We start from the raw sequence: 27,880 nt of genomic DNA, 5'->3' as shown, positions 1-27,880 counted from the left end.
ATGAGCACTGTGCCTAGCAGAGGCTGTAGCATCTCTCACTATCCTACCCCCATGAGAATATGCAGTGCTGCTCTGCTTCCCTTTATTATCTTTTTGCTGATTGCTGCTAATGGTAATTTTAGTTTGCACTGAGTCACAGCTAGACTGGTATCCTGTGATGTTTACAGTCTCCTGCATTGTATATTTGGAAATGCTAATAAAAATAATTTCTGAAAAGGAGAAACGAATTGCTATTCAAACTGCTTACAGAGCATGAAGAAAAAACATCATCTTGCCAAGATTAGCTGTGGATCTCTAACATTATCCTTTAATTATTATTGAGCATCATTGTCACAGGCTCTCACTGGAGAAAATCCATCTGAGACTCCCAATTTCCCAAGCCACTGTTTAGATTTGAAGTTTCACCAAAGGCAGGATTTGAATCTGTCCCCAATACTGAATGTGATCACTGCATTAATTAAAATGTAACATGTCATACAAGTCATTTTAAACCTGGGAGTGAACTCCTTTTACCTTTCCTGTGCACAAGGATGCACTCTGCTGTCACAGACAAGGCTTTCACAACTGTTTTGTACAGAAATTGATGGCATTTTGCAGCGTTATACTTTATACTTGGAATGAAATAGAGGCAGGATATCATTCCACATCCATCAAGAAGAACGGCTCAGAAGTCAGAGTTTTAGGTTAAGGATAAACCAAAGGGACTTTTTATCAGCTGTTGACACTCCTGCTTGTGTTCAGACCTTTGAGCTTTTCCAAATTATGGCAAACCTGCAAGGATGACTAATGGCTACAGCAGAGTTCAGATGCCATACTGCATTATGGATTCTAGATGTACAACAAAGTCATTGCCCTCTGACGGTTTTATGCTGGAGAAATCCTGCTGCAGCCACAAAAGGAATTAGGGCATTTACAGCTCTTTGCAGCAGTTTGAGATTGGAGTAGTGTCAAAGGGCAATGATTTCCTCTGAAACAGCTGAAAAACGGCACTTAAAAACACAATGCAGAGTGCTTAGGCTCATTTAGTCTGATACTCAGAGGACAACATGAACATACAAACTATTATAATTCATGTGCAACAGGGAACACAGTTACACCTGTCTAGGCAAATCTGGCAAAGTATACGCAAGTGTAACATGAGCAAGCATACACTTAACAAGATTTACTTGTTAATATGGTTAAGAACAGAAATAGCAAAACCAGTCCCAGAAAATCTTGGGTCTGTTGAGTCAGACATTCTTATTCTGATGCAATCAGAATCAGAGCACCTTGAAGCCCACTCTCCCAAGTCCACCAAGCCAATCCTAGCTGCCCCCTAGAACCTGGAAGTTACACATTCAGCAGAATAAGACCAAAAAAATTACACCAAAAGGCTATGACTAAATAGAGACAGGCATCTGGAATGGGCACACTTGGATATATTAAGGTGTCACTGAGGTTCCTTTGGTTATAACCCTGGCTGCTGGCTTTTCCTGAAGGAGAGGTGCCAGGAAACCCCTCAAACACCAGCGCTGCTCTCCTATGGCCAGGAGGAGTAAGGAGCAGAACATTGACAGTTCTGAGCCTTTAAGTCTGAGCCTTTAACAAGGCTTCCATATGCTCATGAAGTTCACCTGTCCAAAGCTGTTACCGTCCCCAAGCAATTTCAGACTTACAGACTTTTGTCCATGAACGTTTGCTAGCTCAACCAGCTGAAAGGCTTGAAAAAAAGAGATTTAATTTGGATTAGGAATTGAGCTCGGTGTTTACTCCAAATACCTTTTCTAAATGAAGTGAATGATTTTTAACAGTAACATTTTTCTTGTCTAGAGATCATCCAGCAGAACAGAAAATCATTCAGGAAAGCTTGAAAGTGAAGTTTGCCCTGATATCAAACTGAATTTTAATTCATTTACATGCAACATATAATTGCAGAAGTTTGCCCACATAAAAATGGCTAACCAGATTACTGGAGCAGCAACTCATTGAAAGTTAAATTGATTTCTCAAAGATATCAAACATCATTTTCTAAACAATAAAAAGACCAAAGCTTTCATCTTCAGAAGTCACATACGTCTCCAGAGAGAGAAAAGGACATTTATGATGAGAAAGATAAAGGGGTGCAGTAAGCCGTCAGAAGTTCTTTTGATATCAAAAAGATTGATGATGTTTGACCTCAGCAGTGTGGATCAAGTAAGAAATGAAAGCACTTTGAAGAATCCTTTTAAAATCATGGACCCGTGATAAATCATAAAAAGTTTCAGTGGTAGAACTACCTGACATCCTGAAGGTGGTAATTTTGCATTCTCATTCAAATTGAGAAGCAGCATTATATTTCTAATGTTTGAATGCATTAAGGCATAAATTGGACAGGGTGCAAAAGGAGTGAGGATCTACTAAATTATTTCTGAGAACCTCAGAATTTGTACATTGTATGACTTCCAGGTTCTCTCTGAAAAATTTCACTCCCAAACAAACACTGTAAGTAGTTTTCCCCAAATGATACAGCTCAATACAACAACCAACGTACACCCAATAGGCAGGCCTCACTCACATTAAGTCCTAGTCAGATAGGTAGGCCACCACCATAGGACTTATTGCCTTCACAAAACTAAAAGCAAATTGCTTCAAGAGATCAAAATGAAGATTAATCTGCAGTGCAATAGCTGGTAGGCTTGTAAGACCAGTGAAATCTGGAATGCTCTGTTTATTTTCATGCAGGACAAATGCCACAGTACAATGGGAACAGCAGTGTTAAATCCCTGCTTGAAAATCATTCCTATCAATACATTTCCATCCAGACGATGTTTTGAACAGTTGGCTATCAACAATAGGCCATGCAAAAGGCTGGAGTAGATTCTAATCCACTATCTTCTGCTTGCAGGTGCTCAAATCCATCACTACCATGGAAGGTTCAAGTTGGATATCAGGAAAAGGTTCTGCACAAGAATATGCTATGTTTCTATGACTGTCTTCTGCCCTGCACTTTCATTCTTCTTTAAAATGGAGATAGTCATGGCTACAATCGAGCACCTCTTAAATGCAGTGAGGAACAGGGCTGTTTTAAGCTCATTTTCTTTGAGGCTAACCACTCTGCTCTGGACTGCATAAGTTTGACAAAGTTCATTTTTCCTAAGCTTTTTCTGGAACTCTTCATAAGGTAAAAACAGTGAAGCATTACTCTGAGAAGCATATTCTCCTGCATGTTAATGTACTTCCTTATAGCTCTGCCTTGTGAAGTTAAACATGCGCTCAGACAGAGTCTGTGCTGAAGAAGCTTCCAATAGCTCATCAGCTCCAAGCAGACCTGGTGTCCATTCCATCTGACAAAGCACCAGCCAGGCAGTGCCTCCATCGCATGGCATATGAAACATCTGCCCAGCGAGGCCAAACTGCTCCTTCTGCCTCTGTTATTTTGACAGCTCTCCAAGCAAAATTAACTGCTTTGTCACTGTATTCATTCCTATTGCCCCACAGACTAAACCCAGCAATGTTATTCCCCGTCTCTCCAGCACTTTCCACGGCAGCGCACTGTTTGTTCCCACACTTTATCAGCACGAGGCAGTGTTACGCCACTGCTGATGCAAACAGCTGGTCAGTTTTTAGGACGGGTGTCTGTATTATCATCTGCTGTTCCTGCACAAGGCATAATACATCTGATTGCCTTCACTCCAGCCGTCAGCAGAGCTGCCCATCACACAGCCCACACAAACTTCCACTAGAAACACTCCGACACAAATCAGATGGAAAAGCATTATGTCATAAGACAGACTAAGACACATCTTACAATACGTAAGATACCATGTCTGAATAATGCATTTAGCCAGATGTTTTATGGCCTAACTTTCAGGGATCTTAATACCATCTGCATGTAAAATCTGCGTCTTGCAGGGAAGCCATTAACCAGGCTAGAATCTTACTGCACACTGCAAAATAACAACAGTGCCTTCTGCAGTAAGTTGGAGCTTGGTATCTGTGCATGGTGGTGATGGGTTGACAGTTGGACTAGATGATCATAATGGTCTTTTCCAACCTATGACCTATGGAAATATGGCTAACGGAGGAGAGGTGAGTCAGCAAATGGGATCAAAGTAACAACGGGATGCTTCAGTACTTGCTAAAGTTGAAGCTCGCTAACGTGAATTTACTTTCAAATGACAACAGCTGAGGGAGCAGCCTAAAAGCTTTCTTTTTAAGCACAAAATAAAATATTTACCTGAAATGAGAACCTTGTTTCTACTTCCACGAAAGTTTCTGTTTCAAAACACTTCGTTAACATATTCATTGTGAGAATCATCATCTTCATTCTACATGTAAGGTCCTGAAATAGACCTGTTTAATTGAAACTTCACACATTCGGAACTACTCTACAGGAGATGGTTCCTTTAAAACAACAACAGAAAAATCAAAATATAACAAAAAAAAAAAAAAAAAAAGAAAAGAAAAAACAGGTTGCCAGCCTAATTTATCTTACTCAGATAGAAGAGTACCAAAACTTAAAGATGTTACAGAAGCAGGAGCAGGTAAATCCTTAATAGCTACATTTTCTTTACAAAAACATGTTGTTTAATATTCACAATTTGCTGTAATCAAAGAGCTTTCACTAAGCTTGCTGGAAGCCACAGCTCTCTAACTAGCCGGATATGTTCAGGGCCACAGCAAGGTTTGAATCAGCATTTCCAAGGCTGCCCTGGGACTTCCCTCGTTCCCAGCACGGGGTGCCCGGCTCCCATTATAGCGGCCGAGCAGAGCACAATCACACCACGTAACCCTGGATCAATAACTCATTCAAGCAGTGGATGAAATAGCACAGCAGGACATTGGCCGGAAGCCCCAGCCACAGAGAAGGATGCTTTTAGCACAGACTAACTCAAAACTCACAAAGGATGAGTTTGGCTGAGCTCCCCTGACATGAGCAGGGCTCTATTAAATGAGGCTCTGGTTGAATATAGCAAAGTTATTAGAAGCACACACCATTATAAATGAACAATCCAGAGAGTACAGAAGGTCTGATAATCCCAGATTTTAACTTTTTCTCCCTGCGTTTCCAGTCTTGAAATTTCATAGGCTTGGGTTATCAAGAAAACTTAAAAAACTTTTAAAGGTACCAAATGTCATTTGCATTATGAGATTTCCATGGAAACCTTTAATGGCTTGCATAGCACAGTATGTTCTTTAAATGAGTTAAACTCATGAGAGACTGCACTTTGTCAGGAGACATGGATAGGCTTGTGTTGCCGCTGGCAGCAGACTTAATACAAAACAGTGTCTTGCACTTTCCTTCAAGTGTGTTTATCCTACCTGTTTCTCTGAAAGAAAATGACCCCACAACATGGAGAACGGAGTGATTTATGGCTGGTTTATGCATTGGAAGCACCCCATGCAGATGGGCTGCAGAACCACTTGGAGAACCAACCACCTGCACTGCTCTGCTGGCCTGCCTGTCCCTGAAAAAGCCCAGCATTCTCATTAGCAAGACTGGACAAGGACCGAAGAGTCCAAAGCTGCAGGTCCAGTCACTGCAGGTCCAGGTTATCTCCTGTGGTGTACCCACTACCTGCAGATGGGTTCCTTGCCCCTCCACATGCCCACCTTCAGCTGTCAGAGGGCTCTGTCCCACACACGTCACAAGCATTAGGAAAAAGTCATTAGTATAAATTACAACAACAGCTGCCAAGGACTGGAAAAAGCTTTGTGTAGCTGCAACTGATAATTGTGCAATGCTGGCAAAATCGTATCAGAAAACAGATTATCATACACGCCCTAAAAAGAATCCTGTTCCACTTCATTTTTCCTTCAAATGGCGTGGAGAAACTGCAATTTCCAAAGCAGCAGGTACTTCTTCCCAACCACCTCTGCCATGTCTAGGCACACAAGCGCTCGGGAATCCCAAGGATTACCCATTTCTCTCCTATCACATCCACCAGAGACAGTGTGCATGCTGTAACATACTGCACTTGTACTTTCACCTGCTGTAAGCAAGGTAGTGAGTTTGCAACAAAAATAACTGGATATTGAGTACGGTTAAGCACTCTATCTTTTGCACAGGGAGAAGAACACTTAAAACTGACAGGGAGATGGCTTTTACAGAAACGACTTCCTTAATGCTACAACTATTAGGAGAGGGATGTAATTAGCATTGCCAAGTACTACTTGCTTCTTTCTTTAAAACGCTTTTTTTCTTTTTCTCCAGTCATCTGGTGAATATTTCTCTGAATCTGAGTTAGAAGGGTGGGGAAGAGAGAAAGAGGGAGAGAGAATTAAAGGGAGAAAAAAGGATGCCATGATGTCAGTAGGTCATTGCAGCACTGTCTTCTGGACACAGGATGAACCACTGGGGTTTTCTGTCCTGAAAAAAGGCAGTGTTTGTAAATTCACTTCCTTCTAGCCTAATTCTATTCCTCTCTCGTTGGGTCAAAGGCAAGTCCAAGCAGGAGCAGAGCAGTGTCAAAAATGCAAAAATGAGTATTTGAAGAACACTTCCATGTACACAAACACTGCCCCTCTAAAGTTGCTTTCTTTCAGCTACCTGTGAATCCTATCTAAATACCAATATCATGTCCTCACTAAGAGACAGAACCAACATCAGGAACGTTCCTTACCTAATATATCATCACAAGGAGATCATTCAGAGCCAGAGGAACTCACTATATAAATAAGCAAAAAAAAGGTAAAGATTTTCCAGCAACACGTCCAAAGTGGCAGAGGGCTCAGTGGCAGATCTACTACCAGCAGAGATTTCTCTAGCCCTTGAAGATCACACTCAGTCCCACAGTGCTCCATCAACATTGTGTGCTCTCTTCATTGATAAAAACATTAACAACAACTTCACGCTTTCTTCCTATGAAAATGAGAAAAGTTCCTTTCAAAAGGAGTTTGGGCACCCAGGCAGAAAAATTATTTTTATCAAAGCTTAGGAAACCCGCTCCTCCCTACACAGCCACACTGCTTAAGCTATAAAGACTTCAGGCTAGGGCACAGTCAGGATTATCTGAACATATGACAGCTCTGTAGTGAATTCCTCAGTGCTCCATCTCACCCACACAGGTTCAGTTAGCTCAGCTACACTTCCAAAACTACACGCATAGATGACACCACGCAAGGAAGTACTCAAGAAAAAAAATCCACGTAACTTTGTTGGTGGTAAAGCCAGGAGAGATTCCTAATGAAAAAATGGCAGCAAGAAAGGAAGCCTGCAGGGACAGAGGGTTTTTCTCATCAGTTTCGAAGGAAAGCATTTCAAAAGAGGACAGAGTTCAATCACAAAGTCAAGAATTGCAGCTGAGAAGATAAATCTAATGAATTTATACCACACGACTTTGGCAATAACGTGCCAGTCCACTCCTTGGATGCTTGTTCCTGTTCAGGATTCTTCCTTCTTAAGCAATAAATCCAGTGGGTCTGTGTGCTGGCAGAATCTCAGCTCTGGCATGTTTCTAGATAGAGCTGTGTTTGGGGCTTGTTTTCTCGCTGCCAACATGCTTGTGCTTCCAAGGGAGCCTTTGTAAACACGATGTTAGAAACAGCTTTTGAGATAGTTTCCCCAGGTAAAAAGTGACAGATATAAACCCAATGAGACATTGGAAAAAAAAAAAAAACCCACAAACAACAAGATGAAGCAGGGACTACAAAAACCTTGCAGCACTGATTAAATTGCTTATGAGAGACTTGTCCAGCAAGACAGAGGAGTCTGCTATAAGATCTTCTCTGTATTTCTTCTCTGTCATTGTTCAGAGATTTCTGTAGATCAAGTGAATTTCATAATGAAAAAAGGTCTATAGAAGAAGCTGAGTAATTCTTTTTGATTCTCTGTATCTTACATATTATGTATTTAAAAGGAAAAAGCATGTACATCTATTGCTTTTAATCTCTGACATAGCAACATAAAGGCCACTAAAAACATACAACTTGTCTTGTGCAATAGGGTATTCCTTTGCATCTTCCCTTACCACAGTCCAATCACTGTGTGTTCTGATCTCTCTGATAACGAGTTCCCTGTCTCATTTTGTTAAAAATAGCACAGCACAGCTTCACATGCTGGCACGTGCTTACACATGCCAAGGAGGCTCCCGGAAACTATTCAGTCCTTTTTGGTTCCCCGTTAGCACTTGGAATACACACATCCAATTTACAGCAGCATGTATGAGATACTAAATGGAAACCTAGCACCTCCATCTGAAGTACAGCCATAGGAGTTTGTTATTTGATTCTTCAACGGCCTCGGTCAAAAGAACTCAACTCTTCTTCCCTTCACGCTACAAACTGGCTTTGATTCTGCAAGAAGCTATCAGTTAAGACCAACCACGCATGAAAGACTGGATTTGCTGAAAGAAAGAGGACAAAGAATATTTGTTTTATTTTATTCCTCTAGAAACAGCCTTCAATGTCCAGATCATCCTCTAAACCTGATGAAGACAGGAAAGTGCGAGTGGCAAGCAAACATGCAGCAGAACAAACCAGAGAGAGATTTTTGCAGATCTTATTTTACATTTTTCTGCATCACATATTTTAACTGCATCTCTGCAGTAGTGTATGGACACGTACGGCATCAGCTCACTGGCCAGAAGAACCATTGGCATTTGGAGGCTGCTTATGTTTGGTATGATAGTAACTGCACCCTAAGTCTCTCATAAGCAAATCCACTTGACTCCATGACTTCAGTGTCATTGGCAAGAGGAGCACTCTGACATCCATTCTGGCATAGTAGTTAAAGGTTTGGTTCTTGTAAACCTTCTTTCCTCAGAAGTGCAGCCTCCAGCAGAACACACTACTGATGAGCACAAGAAGCCTTGCAGTGCTTCTGCACTCAGCTGAGACTTGTCCTGTGGGAATAGCTCTGCTGCAAGCCAAAAATCTCATTGCACAGTCCTCAATCACATCTGGGCTTTCTTGCAAAACCACTCCATTTTGTAAACTTTGGAAGAGAAACAATAGGAGCAAAATGTGTGTTAACAAACCCGCTCTTTAAAAGCAACCTTGCTTAGGATGACACTGCAGAAAACTTAGAACAGGGAAGCATTTGAAAGGACAACACAGATCTTAACTGAGATACACGCTGGCGCAGCACATATAGAATCCAACATGCAATTCCATATTCATTCGATGGAGGGCCTTTCTCTTCCCATCCATCCTTCTCCCATCTTAAGGCACCACTTGAAGCCTTACACAATAAAAAGTGAGGGATGCACCAGCTATTCTCTAAGATTACAGAGAATTGTTCACAAACAGGACCAGTTCTATTTTATGGCTTAAGAGCAAATATCAGAATGACTGTTCACCAAAGCACAAAAAACCTATTAAAATAAGTTCAGTGCTTTTCATACCATAATTTTGACCTTTTCATTTTCCAATTATTTCTCTCGGCAACCAAAGGGATTTGTTTTATGACACTCATAATTTAGGGGACCTTGGCAAGTATGTACAGTACCTTTCACCACTGCCACCATACAACTTGTTTTAAAGCAATAAATCAAGACATAACCGTCCTTTGCTGATAAACAAAATTACTAACAACACTTGCACTATAGCCTAAAGATACTAGTTATTTGAGTAATTTAAGTCCTATTGCCACCTGAAAGAAACATTCATAAATACAAACAAAGCAGCAGTGATGTGTTGCACAAGCATTTCTCATAATTTTACCACTCTCCTTCGCATTGTCAGTTGGAAGAACTTTCCTGGCAAGCAACAGTATACTTCACTCAAAAGAAAAAAGTAGAAAAGCAGTTTTATTATTCATCAGGACACAACCTACTCCTTTCCTACCATTTGTTTTTTTTTTTTTTTCTTCAGCTGCTTGAACTTTGGTAAAGCAAATGCTTCCATAAATTGGCTCTGCAGTGTCCTTGACATCTCTGTAAGCCTGATGCCAAGGTCCAGTCCTGCAGATGCTTCCTCCTCTGTGCAATCTGAGCAAAGGAAACACAGCAGTGTACTGATGTAGGTACTTCAAATCACTGGCACCGCATAAAGGGTAGGGGGAAAAAATCCACCACTGAATATACAGCCATGACTGAATGTATTTTGGGTATCATCAGGATGCAGGGACTGCTATAATTCCCCATCCCTGTCTGTCCTCCCTGCATACCTCTCTTCCTTCAATACAAGGAGTGTGCCATTGAGCAGAGAGTGCAACAGCTGGAGCTGACCACTGAAAAGGCTTCCATGTTTCATGAGAAAACGAATACAAGTGTGACCATAAAAGGAGCATTTTTACATCTAAAAAATACTGCAAGAGCCGGTTCATATTTTTATTTCCAATTATAAGGACATTTAATTTAATCTCCAAATCCAGAGCAGAGAGATTTTGCAGCAAAAAGCATGCTATTTCCATGCCAGAAAGTTCATTTTTCTTCTTCCCAGAAGAACATATTTCTCATCCTGATGCTTTCTGAGTACAGAAAGTGCAACAGAGACAGCCCAGAGATGTAATTCCATAGGACCAAAGGAGCCACATCCTCTGCCTGCTGTGCAGCTCTGGGTGAAGCGAAGCCACCTCTGTAACTGTCCAGAAGCTGTCCCAGTATTTTGCTACCAGAAAACCAAGAACCACTGTAACAAATGTATTTCTAAGGAACTACTTTGACTGCACAAAGTAAAACCACTATGATCAAAAGGATCAAGATTAACTTATTCATAGAGAGGTTCAATTTCTGAACAGTAAAAACTGCCAAAATCTCTGAAGTTTTTTAGGCAATTAAAACCTGGGAATAACAAGTGTTGAAATAGTGGAAGTTATACATTTTTAACAGCATAAGATAGATCTCAAACATAACCTTCATTTGTCTATGCCACTGTGTCCTCTCACCCATAAAACTAGGATTTAATCTTCCCTTGCAGAACTGATTAAAAAAAAATGCATTGCCAGTTCCCATCTGTTCAACATCCTACCTGCCTCATCACAATATAGGACACCTTTCTCCTGGTTTCCAGGATAAGCAGCTGATTTGTGAGATCCTGCCTCCCTCCTCAATGGAACATTGCCATCTTTAAAATTTATATTCACAGTTTAGGAAATTCCAGTTACATGGCCTGGAAGATTGCTTAGAATGAAATATCATACGTCATTAAGTTTGGAAAAGACCTGCAGGATCATCCGTCCAACGCTCAAGCCATTCCCACCATACCCAGTAACTACTGACCTCAGTGCCACATCTGCATGTCTTTTGAACACCTCCAGGGACAGCGACTTCACCACTTCCCTGGGCAAATATAAACTTATTTTTGGAGAAATACGTGCATTGGGGAAGGAGATGATGCTTTGTTGTTAAAAACACATCTCCAATGGAAGCAAGGCAAGGAAGCAGGAAGGCAACACATTTGTCCGGCACTTTTTTGTTGACTCCATGACAATTTTGTTGACTCAGAACTCTGAATTCTGACATCCCCTCGTTACAAAAGAAGCATTTTCAGCCACGTGCTATTTTTCTACAAGGGTTTGACTCATTCTTCTAAACTTTAATTTAGAATCAATTGTTTGCTGTGTAATTTTCACACATAAAAGGCAGCACTGCCTCTTATTACCCCACAGAGATTTTCAAAAGCCTGAAATTTACCTGTGGGATAAGTAGTTCCTTCACTTAAGGAGAGGACAGAGATGGGGAGGAGAAGCACAAAATACCTTCAATTTCTCCAAGCACTTAGTTAGGCACTGGGGGTGTTTGGCTTTCTTTTTGTTTCAAGGAGTAATTCTGGGTTGCAGGTTCAGGCAACTCAAAGGCCAATAAAAGCACTTGATATCACTTCTGAGTGGGTGGAAACTCTCTTCCGAGTCCATTTGGAAATGAAATTACGCCCACATTTCCATACTTGATAAAGATCACAGGTCAAATGACCACTGCTCAACTGAGAGAGGAGAGAAGAAATAGAAATCTATCAATAAATAAATATAACAGGTTTTCCAAGCTGTACAATTATGCTGTTATGCTGGAAACCAGAAATATAAGGCTTTTTAGTACTCAATACTCTAATGCTGGGGTATGTACAGGTAGGTTTTTCATAAGGCAAGACTCACAACTCTACACTGACTTACTGTTAAGCAGTTCCATAAATTCACCAAGGTCAGTGCTGTACCTTGGTATGAGCTGTCCTGACCCATCTGTGAATCAAGATCTTCCACAAGTACCTGCAGATAATGGTTAGCAAATAAAGCATTGTCTCCAAGCTGCAGGAGCTCCCACTGAACAAGTCTTTATCATGATGAGAAGGCACATACTGTCTAGAAACCTGCAGTCAGCAGAAACAAAAACATTACCTCCATTTGTATGCTGAACCGACAAGGCAGGTGACATCATCCACAAGCTGAGTGAAGATGGAATGAAATTTATTAAAATTAAAAATAATAAATACAAATGATATGAATTGTCCTGGATATGTAGCATTCCACCCTCTGCTATGAGGATCTCTACCATGAGAAGTGCCCTCATGTGCATTGACGTGGAGAAAAAAGACTGAAAATCTGAAATGGTTTAAAGGAAAAATTGTTAGAATGGTCTGGTCTTGAACAGACCTTAAGGAGTTCATTTATGCAGCTTAATGAAAGCAAGATGGGAAGGCAATTATTCATACGCAGAAAGAGAACTGATGCCACAACACTCTTAGTCATGCAGATGAAAGCAAAACTTGTTCCAGTGATCAGGATTCTAGGAACATGACATTTGAGCTGGAAACATAAGGCACCTTTTTACCACAAACGTGTAATGGCTTACTAAGGACAACAGTAATTAACTATTATTTAGGGCTCACTTTAATTAAGACTGAATATTGTTCATAAGGATCCTGTAATTCATTAGTATGCATCCCAGCTTAAGCAAGAATCACTCGGAGGAGCCACAAAAGTATCACATACCAGGTAAAACTAAAACTACAAATTAATGTTTGCAGGGCTTTCCCACCCGGTCATATGCACTTATTCAATACAAGCCACTCTCTGTGGATATGCAAACAAGCTGTTATCATCCTCAGGCACATCCCTTCCCTGTGGAGGAGAGGGCTGCTGCATCAGGCTGAACACTGGCACATGCAGGGAAACTTGCCTGCACTGCCTTGAGATACCTGCTTCCTTCAGCACAGAGCTCTACTGCTCCTTCACCAGCAGCCCCAGAGCAAAGCACAGCTCTCTGTCCTATAAATGCTTGATTCCACTTCAGCAGTAAGAAACATTGAGGGTTTCTACACATTACTCATTTTATAGATTATAAACCCCCTTTTTGTTTTCCATAATCAACCACTATACATGGCCCACAGCACCTCCCAGAAGCTAAGATGGAGAAATCTCATGGTTTTGAAGGGGGAAAACTGTGGCATTCATCAACATCCTATGGTAAGAACTACTTCTAAAATCCATACCAAGACACAAAATAATGTGCACCAGCTTTATATGAAGAGAAAGCCCAGCTTTGAAATCTTCAGGGTCTAGAATAAAGTATTTTTGCTCATGTTGTACAAGTCTTTTCTTATGGCAATGGGATATAACCGAGCCAGGAAAAACTAGCTGGCTCAAGAAGTGATGACCAAAATCATAGAATGGTTTGGATTGGGAGGGACATTTAATATCATCTAGATCATCAAATGTAGCATTAAAGATACTCATTCCTAAGTACTGCACATATCCACACAAAAAGCTAAATATGCAGTGATGGGGCTCATCTTCCTTTCATTATCAACCGTTCAGAACAAGCTATGCTGCAGTGACTTTGCTGCTGGCAAATAATATGCTACTCCTAAACCTTAGGCAATAAAAACTCTGTATGGCATTGCTATTAAATTATCTCAAATTGTATTGTCTTTAGGATGCTCTTAATGACTCCTTTGAAGTTGCCAGAGCTGGCTCAGAGCCAGCCACAGTGACACTGTAATTAAAAGAACAGATCCCTGAAAGCTGAAACACGGAGCAAGACTCATCAAAAACTAAAGTAAAATGTCAGGGGAATTCAGGTGTTGACATTTTAAGTAAATCATGACCTTCTCTTTGAAAACTTAATCGAATTGTTATATAGAACAGGTTTCCCATTGAAACTTCAAGAGGTAACAGTAATTAGAAGCCTTTAGAGAAAAATACCCAGCTCATCCAACATCAGAAGACTGCATTTAAAATTTTTTTACAATTAAATACTACAATTGGGTGGATCCTCCTGCTGCAATAAGCTAGGTGCTGCTTTCTGAAGCCTGAGCTTGTAGCAGCTGAAGAGTGGTGCTGAACCATAGGGAAAATAAAGCCTGCATGCGTGCCAGAAGAGAACAGCAACTATGAAGAAGTTCTGGCAGCTGACAAGGTGTCACTGGGGCTGTGCTGTGCAGAAGTCCCACCTTACAGCTCTTCTTGGGGCACTGTCAAGGGGACTTAGCCCTTCTTTCTCCTGCTGCTGTTTGTGCCATAAAAAAAAAAAAAAAAATCTTAAAAAAAAAAAAAAAAAAAAAGAAGGAAAAAGAAAGAAGAAAAAAAAGGGATGTAATGGATTTGGCTGTGGTCAGCCATGTCCAGGCAGACAGAAGCTCTTTCAAAATTCAAGCTCTTCTATCACTAAAGCTTAAATTCCTACAGAGGCTGTTTAATTCCATCCTGGCAGGGCATCCTGAGGCAGCTGCCCAAATCACACAACTAGCACGTAAGGAAACTGGTCAGTGTGGAGAAGGAGCTGAAAATGGACTGATGAACGTGGAAAGGATGCAAGGGTGAAGCAGCTGTACGTGGAGATCAAAACGAAGCAAAGAGAAGTAGAATTTCATTAACTGAAGGATGCTGCTGCTTTCTTCTCCTCACCAGTACAGAAGTAAAAGCTCTGTCAGACTGCCCACAGTCCAGGAAAGTCTTATATCTGTGCCATTTTCAGATGTCACAGTGATGACAGCAAACCAAACACAAAGGAAGGAGGAGGGAAGAAATAAAGTTGGGTGACAGTAAGTCTGAACAGCACTGTTAGCTAAAGCCTTGGCTATCCTGTACTCGGTAGGCACTGATCACTGGTTATAAATTTGCTAACAACCAGCATTCCATTGCACCAGCAGTGCTGATAAAACAGAAACTCTGATCAAACACTGTGACCAACATCAGCTTTTTCTTCATGAAGTTCTTGGGTTCATACAGCATTTTAAGCCTGAAGCACAGTACAGGGAAAGCATCTCACCAGCTACTTGCAATTCAGCATATATAGACTATTTTAGAGGAAAAAGGTGGAGAAAATATCCCACAGTTTTTTTCAACTTTAACTGTAGCTTTTGCTTTTTCTGCAAATGCCTCATACTTCAAGGCAGCATGGCTTGGTGAAAACTTTACTATTGCAGGAATTATTTAAAATATCAAAAGACAAGGAACAGAAAAAAAGACCAGAAGACATGACAACTTGGAGGCTCTGCATCATGGAAATGAGGCTGTAAAGCCCAGGAGTCCGACCAGAATTGCTTCTGCTTTGAAAAACGGATTGGCTGTCTCTCTTGTTTCCAAAGGATAAAGATGTCAGAACAAGAATTACAGGCTGTTAACAGCGAGAACAGCTGAAGGAAGATTTATGTGTTTGTTTGAATGAAACAGATACAGCACAAGCAGACCCAGGAGGCCATCTGAGACCCCAGCCTTGGAGTCAGCAGTGGCTTTCAGCCCAGTCTCCAACAGGACACCCTCATCTTGTAAGAGTGCTGCACAGAAATATCCCTGGATGTACGGCTCAGCTACGAGCAGCAATATGTTGCAATATTCCCTGAGTACAGAAATTACAGAAGTCATGTTTCCTGAGAATCTGCATCCTGGGCTCTGTGACACAAGCTCAAAGCACAAGCTTTGAGCAAAGCTTTTCCCACAGCTGGGACCACATCTCAGGGCTCTGCATTGGGTAGATCCTCTACTATCCAGAGGAAGAAATTCACCTGCAGTAATGCTGTCATTCTTGAGACCTATGCCAGTTTGTAAAATCTGGCTGTGATTGGCCAACAGGTTATAAAAGGGAGGAGAAAAGAAGAGGGAAGGAAAAAACGTGTAGAAAGAGCTTCATCATGTATGCTTGTTTCCTATGGAAACAAGACTAAAACCCAACACATTACAAAATGAACACTCAGCTTAGTGACAGCATAGAAGAAAATCCATTCAAAGTCCCGTTTTACAACATAAAATAACAGGGAAATTCAAAAAACAGGAAGTATTTGTCTCAAGCAGAAGTCTTTAAGAATTGCACAGAATCCCTTTTTCATGTTGTGTTATGTAAGGGCAGAGCAACATGGAGGGAAGAAAGGATAGCAGATGTCACCTGTTTTTGTACACAGTAAGCCAACACTGAAACGTTGCTAAAGAACCTAAGAAATTAATGTTGCCTGTTGCACTGATTTAACTGGATGGTACAAGATTTTTTTAAGAACTATTTTTCCTGCACAGAAGTAATGCAGTGTGCTCCTCAATGATGTGGTTGCCATATATGACAATGCACCATACACAAAAGGAGAAGGTAAAAATAAAATACACAGAGATATTGCCAACAGTCGTTGCTCGCCTGCACATACAGTTCCAGGAGCTATGAAAGGACAGGAAAAGATCAAAATGCCTTTGCAATGCCAAACATCCATTCTCTTCTCTGCAGAGTGATTCTTCATAACATCAAGATGAACCAAAATCATTTTAAGGCAAACACATTTTAACCCAGAAGAAAGGAGTTACTTCCCAAGCCCTTCCTAAGTCATTTGTTCTTAGTATCATGTAGAGCTCTGAATCATACGTATAACTTATTTATAAGGGAGGCAGTTTTGCAGAATAATTTAATTTACTTTCTTTAGTATCTACAACAAGTCATCTAAATTACCAATATACAGAAAGATAGTAACTTTGGCAGGCAGATAATTAAGCTGAACACTGCAAGCATCTTTTTATGAACTAAAAAGTCAAGTCTTAGATAAAACCAATGGCAGAGGACAAAGCTTTAAAACCCCACTCTACTTCTAGTCAAGTTATTTACACGCTAAGCAACTTGCCTTTTCCAGCTCTGCAACACACACACATCTGCTCAGGGAAGAGACCTCTACCAACTGCCCAGCACAAGGCAGCTTTGTGGTGGCCTCTTTACACTCCCAGGGAGCAGAGTCTAGGCAGGAGAAGAACAATCTTCCACTTGTTGGGCAAAACAGCGCTGCTTTCTTGTTGTTTTTCCTTTGTAATTTCAGAATCCTTCTTATTAGAGATTAGATTGTACTCCAGAGAGTTGAATTCCACCTACCTAACAAGCTAGAGTTATCCAAGATACTGTCTCAATCCTTCATTTGATGACATTTATTGGGAGGGTAAAGGACACCTTTCTGACACAAAAAACACCGCCAATTAATTATGCAGGTTTTTATTTTTTAATAGAAATAACAATTCACATGTAAACCAACTCTCCCTGAAGATTAAGTGCTTCCTCAGCCAATCATATTGTCAGAAAGCACAGACATTTGGCTGTTCCCGAGTTATTCACTAGTTTTAACAAAGAATTGCAGAGCTTTGCCAATCAAGTTTTCACCCACTCAAAGAAAACAAATACCTGCACAAACCTCATTTCTTCAGCCAGCAAAACAGTTTTTAAGACTAATTCATCTGCTTATCTGCTAACAGAGAAGGCATATATAAACAAAGGGCAACCTGCATTGCAGCCAGCAAGAACAGGTAACTCACAGTACAGATGGATAGTCTATGGAAGGAGTATGACCCGCTTCAGGCACCTAAAGATGTGGGAGACAACCAAGTGTTACTCCTCAAGTGGAGAATGAAAACAATCTCCTTTTCCCCAAGGTGATTTTGAGACCAGTGATGGGTCTGCAGCCAGAGGCTGTTCTGAAATGTGAAGCCTGGGTTTCCATGCCATCCACCAGGCAGGTGTCTTCCCACTACGGCAACACTTAGTCATTAGCTCACACCGCCCACGCCACCGCCAGGGAGGATCTCAGCTCTGACAAAGCAGGTTTTCCCCTAAGCACACAAACCAAGGTGCTAAAGCATTCAGTGGGGGGAGAACTGACAAAACCTCTGTTCAGACCACATACCTCAGAACTCTGCTCTCACTCACATGCAAACTTGTACCTAGAAGCCGAAACCACAGAGCCACCTCTGTGACTCCTACATGCCATACGCTAACAGGAAATGTTCGGCATACAAGCATGCCCAGGTTCCCCCAGCACCCACAGGTGCTGGGCTGAGCACGGGATGCCTCCACGTAGCTGAGGCCCAGAGCAAGGGGCCCTTGCCAGAGAAACACCTGTCTGAGCAGCATTCAACCTCAAGGCTTTCTGGTATGTGTGCCAAGTGGGGAGGAAGTCACGCTGTCCCTGCTCACTCTTAATTAACAATTTAGAGTATTGAGCCAGAAAAATATAATATGTCCCACTCAGTTAAAGAACCGTCCTCTCATTTCAGGCTAGCACACTGCACTGCCAGGCTTGTCTGCATGAAGTCTACGTTTCCCAGCAAGGCCAGGAATGTAAACATTATGGGAGGAAAAAAAAAAAAAATCAAAACATAACAGCACAGCCCCATGCTTAAAATACCCTCCTGGAAGCAGGAGATGCAGGTGCAAGGTTTCATTTCCTACAATCTTGGAGATCAATCGAGGCTCACCTAGCTCTCTCTCGAGGGATGTTGTTAATGTAATTGCACAGATTATTGAAAAAACAATACTGGAGCACACAGTTCTGATGAACGATGGCAAAAAACCAGCATGCGGTGAGTCGTCTTCATTTTTTAAAGGCAGATCTCTCCATTCTTGTGCATTGCCATGGATATTTACATCAGTTAACGAAATGACAAGATAAAAACACTGAAAAGCATTACTGAATACTATTTTCTCCTCTCCCCCCTGCTTCAACTTGTATTTATCTCATGGTTTTGCCAGTACAAATCTTTATATTTGATCATCTCTTTAAAACCTTCTGAAACAATTTTAGAAGCCTGAGTCAACTGGATGTTGAATTTTGACAAGCTTCTGAGAGAAAGACTTCTGTGTAAGTGATGCAAAATGGTTGTCTCAAATATTCTGATGTTGAAAAGAATTGGCCTGTGAAAAACAACCTCGGTTTTCCTTAAACTTTTTAGCATCTCTGCCCTACCTATGAGCCAGCTCTTCCCTGCCAGCAGCAGCAGAAGCAAAGAGACAAATAAGGCTTGGGGTAAGCACTGATGACTTGTGCCACATCTTGCCACAGCTGCTCAGCAAAAGCGATCTCTGAGAACAAATGTGCCATTAAAAGCACCTTTTAGCTCTGAGACTGACATCTGTACATAAGGCAGCAGCATGTCTGAACTAAGCACAAAAATCACCTAGAGTGTGAGTAGAGCAGTACGGCTGTGTAGGATGGAAACAGCATCTCAACTGTACTCTCCTTGTTCAGATATCAGGGGAAGTTTATGAAATGCTGTTTTTACTGAGCTTTAAGCCACCAGAAACCAGACAAATCTCAGAATCCACATGCAAGTAAAATGGATATATTTTACCAGTGTAAGTGCATGAAAGGGGGAGCTGGAAAGGATACCATGACTTCACTGTGTGATAAGATGCACAAACACAGTGCACTGCAATGGACTGCTGGGAGTTCTCAGGGCATAGGAACTGCACACGGACTGATAAGAGCATTAAAGGAGGCTCCTACTATTTGCATTAACGTAATGGGCTCTAGCACAGGGATGAGAACAGAAGATAATGATGACAGTTTGTTATATTCACTCACTGTTCTTCCTTCTCCACCTGCAATTAGAGTAACTATACTCATAACGCAATGCAAAACTGTATTGACTGAATTTAGTTTACTAGCCTCAGCAGACAGTTTCTGTTTGGGAAGCTGTCTTTCAGAATGCAGCACAATGCAGTATTGGAGGCTTCAGACACAGAAACAGCATGGACTCATTACAAAGATTCATTACTGATTATGCCATCAGCACTGAGCTCTGGTTTTACCAAAATGAAACATTTGTTTTCTAGCAAGAGAGGCATATCTACTCCTGCAGCAGAGCACTGTTGAAGTATCCTGTTTCCAAAGATGGCCAGAAAATGTCAGGCCTACTCCAACCCAGCACTGGCTGAAGTCACTCAGGTTTTGCTGGAAGGATGTACTTCCCTGTTTATCTGGGACAGCTCCTGCGTTCTGTCAAGATGCAGAGGTGATGACAAAGTGGCTTGGCAACGTCTTGTCAGAGGATACAACAGCAGTGACAGAACAGCACAGCTTAGGAACTAGAGAACAAACACACACCATTTCCACCACTGTGACCTTTCCCTCTCAAATGGAGAGAAAGTGCTGCTATCAGGAAGATATTAGAAGAGACCTTGGAAAAAAGCATTGCTTAACTGGCTGTGGAAGTTGTTCTGTCCTCAGCTGGAACACACGGCATGGAATTCCTTAAGAGAAGTGAAACAGCTGAGCATCCACAGAAGAGCGAAGAGTCTTTAGCTGATATCTTGCATTACTAATTAATGCTACAATTTTAAACAAAGCGGACACAAAATAAGCTGACTTTGATCTGCAACCAAACAAAGAATCAAGCCCTTTAAATAGCTGGGGGGTTTATAACTAACTGTAGGATTTCCACAACTCTCTGTATGAGAGACACACATGCCCTTCAGCTGCTTTTATTGCAAAGAATCATTATATAGGCAGAGTTTGCTGAAGCTACCATCAAAGCTAAAAACAAATGGAAGAGCTGGGAACACTTAAGGATAACAACATTCATCAGTTACATTTTCACTGACCTTGCAGCAAGGATTCTGGATTTCAAATGGCAATGTAAGCACCCACATAAGTAGGTCACTCCAAAAGTAATGACTCTTCTTTATTTCCATAGAAATTACAACAGATACAAAGAGCACAGTAACACTGTTTGATAAAGTAAACTCTCAGCTACAAAACACTGACTAAGCACTCAATTTCATGGTGTGACAGCTGTGCATGGCTGTTCTGAACGTGGCTTGTCTTTCACGTCCTCACTGTGCTCATATCCACTCTTTGGCCTCCAGAAACATTCAAAAAGCATCTATGAATGCCAGTGGGTGCCATTTTTTCCATATGGAGGAATTCAGTGACACATCTTTGCTTCATACGCACTTCCATGTCAAACATCATTTTGTCACACTGCCCCTCTGCTGCCATCTGTCATGCAGCAACAAAATGAACAGAATATTGGTGGGAAAGTTCAACCTTGACTATGGCTGCCATCAACATCTGCCTCTAACATAGTGGGCCAACATAATGAAATAGGAGGCATTACTTATGGAGTAGCCCTTATAAATAAAAGCTATATCTCTGCACGTTTTCTATGCTGGCAGCTCAGAAGTCCCATTAACTACATTCCTCATCCTTTCAAAATGACAGATTATTAGGAAATAAAATCCAGTCATACATTGAAATTAAGAAAGCCAAAGAAATGACCTGCCCTAATTAGATCTTATGATCAGATCTATTTCAAAAGCGGAGGTTTTCTTCCAGCTTGCCTGACTCATGAACAGCCTCTGTCTTACAAGTCAAAATGCCATGGGTAAGATTTAGTCAGAATCAGTGATATTTAGCAAGGTGCTATTTGCTGGTTGATCTCACTTTGGATAAAGCTATAGGTCCTCAGTGAGGTGTTTTCAGCCACCTTGTTTTCTCTTTCAGATTTCTCTTTAGCATCCAAAACCAAGTAACAATGAATTTCCTAATAACTGAACCCTCAAAAGCAAAACATATCCGTGCCCTTGAAGATGGGTCTCACCAACTCCACTCAAAGAAACTCAACCCCTAGAATGAGTTACAAATCCTGAAAAATCCTTTTCTGTCAGGTGGGATTTACACTCCACCTTGAAAGACAGCTGCTGCTAAAGGAACAAAACTGCTGCTTCAGAAGGGTCTCGTATGGAGCTGAACTATAAGGATTACTACTCACACATGAAGGCTTATATCTTACTCCTACTAATACTGTTCATGGGATCTCTGAAAGCATATCCAGGTTCCCTATACAGAGGAAAAAAAAAATGAGAGCTAAATGCATCTGAGAATTCATCATCCTAAAAGGAACAGTATTCATTGACTAAATTCATTTCCAAAGTGAAAAATCTAGGAGGTGGAAATTTTGTTCACATGTGAGAGATCTGAGTGCCTTGGAAAACAAAGAAACTGCAGGAGAACACCAAGCTATGTGGTGTGGTTGACAAGCCTGAGGTATGAGATGCCCTGCTAAAAAGGACCTGGGGGTTTTGGTGGATGGCAGCTGGACATGAGCCAGCAATGTGCCCTCGTTGGCCCAGAAAGACAACGGTGTCCTGGGCTGCATCAAAAGCAGTGCAGCCAGCAGGGCGAGGGAGGGGATCCTGCCCCTCTGCTCTGTGCTGTGAGAGCTCACCTGGAGCACCGTGTCCAGAGGTGGAGTCTCCAGTACAGGAGAGACATGGAGCTGCTGGAGCGCATCCAGAGGAGGGCCACAGAAATGATCCCAGGGATGGAACACCTCACTGTGAGGACAGGCTGAGAGCTGGGGCTGTTCAGCCTGGAGGAGAGAAGGCTTTGGGGAGACCTGAGAGCAGCCTTTCAGTATCTAAAGGGGAGCCATAAAAAAGAAGGAGACAGACTCTTTAGCAGCATTTATCATGATAGGATAAGGAGAAAAGGTTTTAAACAAAAGCAGGATAGATCGATATAGGTAGGATATGAGATAAAAGTTGGATTTGTTTGTGTGTTTCTTTTATGGTAATGGTAGTAAAACACTGGCACAGGTTGCCCTGTCCCTGGACATGTTCATGGTCAGGCTGGACCAGGCTCTGAGCACCCGACTGAGCTGTAGGTGTCCCTGTTCAACTGCAGGGGAGTTAGAAGGGACCTTTAAAGGCAACCTAGTTCAACTCAAATGATTTTATGGTTCTATGAAAACATGCTAAGTAAGGCAAAAACATGAAAGCACTAGATTAACTGGTGTGGCTAGCACTACAGATTCCACTAACCTAACATATTTTAGAAATCTTAATAAGGGAAGCTACCAGCCACTAATACCTCTGGCAGTTGAAACCAGAAATAAATGGACTGTTTTCCAGCTCTGTCACTGACTGAAAGATTGAAAAAGTTTGAGTGCCAAGACTGCATCATTAAGACAGCAGCAATATGAGTTATCCGGCTTTGCTGCTTTAATACATTTCCATGTAGATTAGCAGGGACAGTGCTAGCTCATCTTCCTGCTTGTCCCCAGAAAGTGGACTTGTTTTTCTTTGCTTTGTAAACAGAGATTAAACTTTGCAACACATATCCTCTCTGTTTACATATTAGGTGAATGAATACACTGCACCCAGGCTTAAAAGAGAATTACATATTCCAGGCTTAAAAGGTATCAGTTCTCAGACAAGTGAAAGATACCCCACAAATTCCATATTTAAATAGCTAGAGGAACAATACAGTCAAATTTTGAGGAAGAAAAACTTTTTTTTTTTCTCCTTTATCTCACTCAGTCATTCCCTTCTTTATCCTTAAATGCAGATTTGCTTTAAACTCTTTTCTGGTTCAGATATTAGTCTATTAAGCTTTTTCCCTACTTCACAAATGCTCTGCTTTCCCCCTCTATCAGGGTCCACAGCTTTTAGGATCCCATTATGACCAGCTTGGTTTCATTACTGTCATGCTGTGTGATTTCTGCTAAAATGTTGCCCAAACCCACAGGCCATCAGACGAGAAACAAAGTTTCAGCTGTAACTAATCTGGTTGGAACGGCTACAGGAGGCAAAGTTGAAGCTTATTGCTATGTAAGCAATTGCAAAACATTCAGCCACCCAAAATTGCATATTGTAAAGAACGTCAAGGCATCCTGCTGTCTCCTACTCTCCTTTGCATATTTCACCCCACCCTTTGTCTGGGATCTGAAGATTGTGGTGCACAAAGTAAATTATGTGTTCATTGGGTTGGCCTAGGGGGGAGGGAAGGAAACCACACACCCACCGTGGCCTTCTGCCCCCATCTAGTGGTCCTGTCCCAGAGGTAAAGCCCATCCAACCAAATCTATCGGCTTGTGCAGGAAAGCTTCACAGGTTTGGGGACAGTTTCAAAGCATGGAAAACCCACCAAACCTGTGCTCCAGAATGTGACCTGTGCCTTCCCAGGCTGACAGCACCACCTAACCTCAGGGATGATTAGCAGGTGCAGCAAATGTTCACAATTTCAGTTTAGCTGCTACCACCTGCAGACTCCTCTGCTACACTGGAACAGCTTACACTCAGTGCTGATCCGATATGTCCAAATTTTTTATTACAGCTGTTTCCAATATACCTGTCTTGAGATGCACAAAAAACCATAAGGCAAAAAGAAGATTGCATGAAGAAGAAATGGGAACAATTTTAGCATGATAGCATGGCATTGTACATCATGGGTTCACAGAAATACCTCTAAATTACTTATAGAACCCTGTCCTCAAACTTCTTGAACATCAACAAAAAAAAAACAACAACAAAAAACAAAGCAGATCTAAGCACTGAGTGAAAAGGTGATCCACATAGAAGTATCTCCAGTGACTCCATAGACTTCAAAAGTCATTTGATCACCAAAGCAGACTTTATTAGCAGACTGTCTCTGAGAACACCACTGTGCCAACTGCAAAACTGGGAGCCCCATCACAGTTGGGGAATCACTGTACAGGGCAATATGCCTATGCATAGAACTTTTACCACAGGAGCAGAGCTGCTCCTGACCTATTCAATTTTCAACACTGAACTCTGTAGAAACAACAGAAGCTTGATTACAAAGCTTGAGAAATACAACAGTGGCTCAAGCATTCTTCACAGAGAACGGCTGAGATGGAGCCCAGCTAAACACAACTAACCAGACAGCTCAGCATCTTGCAGTGCTGTCATCTGTCTGTGCTACCTGGCATATCTTGACCTCCACCTGCATAAGCTCACAAAACTTCCTCTGACACTGCTGCTACATCTCCCTCTGTTTGGTTGAAACTGACAAATTTAAAAGTTATGGTGAGGGAGGAAGGAAGAGAGAAAGACTGTTTAAGCTTCATTTCCTTCAGAAGCCAGACCAAAAATAGCACAAAACTATTCATATTAAAATTATATACTTTAGATGTCCTCCAGCTCTGTAAGCTGGTCTTGTGAATCCCAAGAGCATCCTTTAAGAATGCCTGAGAAAGCTGTGTTGTGTTGCATTTCTCTCATCATCTTGTTTCAAATATGCTAATTAGAATGGAGACAATCAGAGCAAAATTAATTTACCCATCTGTATTTGTTGTCCATGCTTCCCCCAACTGCTGAAGAAAAATGACAAATATTAAGTCAGCATGTCAAAGAGCTATTTCTAGCTTGTCATAAAAGGTGTGAAGAAATACATGTCATTTGACTGGTTTCTTCTGTCACCACTGAAATTATGGCTCTAAGGATCAAACTGTCAGAAAGGGTGACTGTCAGTAACTACAAATTGTTTCAGGCAGTCCATGCCATGATGCTTAGAACGGTTTAATTAAGGCACATTGTCCAGACCAGCTGTAGATGAAAAGAAAACTCCAACTGTTTAATAAAACGAAGCAACTTGGAACCTCAAAAAAAAAAAAGATAGATAAAAAATAAAAATTGAAAGTAAAGGGCCAGACGTGCATCTGAAGTGCCCATTTCTGCATCTGTAAGGGTACCCTGATGTGCCCTTGTCACTGGATGGGAAGATGGGTCAGCCATGTGCTGGTGTGGGGGCATAAAGGGAAGGAGCAGGGTGAACGAAGAGCTCAGAAACCTCCAGGTCACTTCTTGCTTCCTGACAGAAAGCAGGTCTGCCTAGCCTCTGCTTCAAATCTCTTCTTCTTTCCTGGGACAAAATCAACAGATTCATCAGTGACCGCAACCGGTTGCAGTGACTGCAATCCAACCCTATAGATAAAAGCCAGAGGAAATGCTCATTCCTGTGACAGGTTCTCAGAGGCTTGCTCTGTCACCACCAGCTTCCACTTCTTCCTGGGGTTTCGTCATCTACACATTTAAAAGCCATATCTCCTCTGCTAAACATCGAGTAGAAGCAGACCCAGGAAAAAAAACATCTCCAAAATCTCACACAATGCATCTTTTCATTTGACAGTAAATCCTTCATAACCTCACTACAATCTACAAGCATTCTCTCTCTCATAATGTGGGTTCTCTTGACCCCACATTAGGGAAACACAATCTTGATGCAGTGTGCTTCTGAGATTGTCATATGAGACAGCATCAAAAGCCAACCTACGAGATGCAGGACATTATTATTATTACCAATGACATTATCATTCCTCTTACTGTTGTTACAGAAGATAACTGGTTGGATGCCATTTGTCCTCCACAAAGCCATTTTGGCTGTTATTCATCTCTCTGTTACATCCCAGCTGCTTGCACACTGTGCTATTATTTCTTTCAGAATTTTCCAGGAACTGAAGTGAAGCTTGATGGATCTACAATTCCCCAACACTTCACCCTGTTTCCAGCCCACCCCCTCTGCTTTTTTTTCAAAAGACAAGCATTATGTTTGATACTTTCCATTCTCCCAGTATCTCAATGACCACTCAAGCACAACCAACACAGTTAGAAGAAACTTTCAGCTGCTTTTTAAGTGTCCTAGCAGCCGTTTTCCTGATAGTAAATGGAACTTTTAAGAAAATGGTGCCTACCAACACTGAGATGTGCAGTGCCTCTGCACTGGTTCTCAACCCGAGGGCATGACAAACAGTTTTCCGGCAGCTTCATTGATCTCTTCTCTCATCACATGAGAGAGTCACCAAAGGTTTAAATGTAACACAGGGTCACGCACATGCTCCTGAAACAAAAACAACTGAAAAGTCAATAGCTTGGAATAAAAGCTCTGTTAACATCCAAACACTGTGCATCCATCTACTTCTACCACTCTCATGTAAAGCACTGCAAATTCCCTAGCATGGATGAGTACATTTAAAACACAAGCCTCCCTGTAAAAGGCACCACATACTGTTGCACAGCGGAATACAAGCCAAGAGCCACGTTGATATAAACCATCATCGTACTTCAAAATAAATATTTAACTGCTAGAAATCCCAGGTGAAACCCAAGCCTAACAAGTCCCACCAACAAAAGCAACATCTAAATATTTGTGTATGTAGATTGCTTTATCTTCTTTCTGTGACCCCAGACTCCCTCAATATTAAAGCACTTCCATTTAAGATGGATATGCACATTTCATATCTAACTTCAAATATTTAAAAGAACAAAATAAAACTTCTCAAACTGTTTGCATGGAGGTACTCGCAGAAAATTCACACCTAATCCTGCTGTCAGGAGAAAAGCAGTTTGCCAACTATAATATTTAGGAACTCCTCCTCCTCCAGCAGAGGAAGTTTAAAAATATTTATCTCAAAGAGTTCATGGAGTTCAGTGCATCCATTCCAGAGTTTGTCCTAAGTGGTAGAATTAGGAAAAGATGCAAACATGAACTGTTTAGTACAGGAGTTCTGTTGGGCTCATCTCCAACACCTGAGGCTGACAAGAATCCAGCTGAATCCCCTGGCATCTTGAGGTACCCAAACAGCAACCTGAGTGTGAGGAGAAGTGCTGGGAACAAACTATTTGCACAAACAAGGAACTGCTTTGAAAGATTTGCAAATAGGCAAGGGAGATTTGGGATTTTAAGAAACCTGACATTGCTCTGGCTTTTTGACAGCCTTGCTTCGGTGAGCTATGGAAAAGACACCAAAAAAATGCAAGCCTGCGGTGAGTAGGTTTAAACTCCTTCCGTTGTTTCCCTGGAAGGAAGGGCTTCTCTTGAGTTCAAGAGCTGAAAAAGAGATGGAAAGTCACTGTCTCAAGCCATTCCATGGGGCTGCTATGGTCCTCTCCCTGACTATGCTTTGAAGAGCACATACTGGTGACTGGTTCAGGAGGGATGCTATGCTCTGGAACAATAGCCTAAGTGCACCTCTTAATTAGGTATTTAATAAAGCTGCACAAGCTTTTCA

At 41.5% G+C, this 27,880-nt stretch overlaps 1 protein-coding gene and 1 long non-coding RNA gene across 2 annotated transcripts in view; one reads left to right on the top strand and one right to left on the bottom strand.

The window, feature by feature from the left end:
- The window catches only part of ADCY5 (adenylate cyclase 5), a 195,859-nt gene that overhangs the window by 143,813 nt on the left and 24,166 nt on the right, over nt 1–27,880 (bottom strand). The window lies entirely within an intron of this gene.
- LOC116227379 (uncharacterized) lies at nt 35–3,298 on the top strand. The gene is made up of 3 exons (XR_016468165.1): nt 35–1,426; nt 1,810–2,172; nt 2,864–3,298. It is a non-coding gene; the product is annotated as an uncharacterized LOC116227379 (long non-coding RNA).

Source organism: Phasianus colchicus, chromosome 7, assembly GCF_987193195.1.
Source record: "Phasianus colchicus chromosome 7, bPhaCol1.hap1.1, whole genome shotgun sequence".
NCBI classification, from domain to species: Eukaryota; Metazoa; Chordata; class Aves; order Galliformes; family Phasianidae; genus Phasianus; species Phasianus colchicus.
Note: the sequence above shows the minus strand (reverse complement) of the source record. Positions and strands in the feature narration are given on the sequence as shown.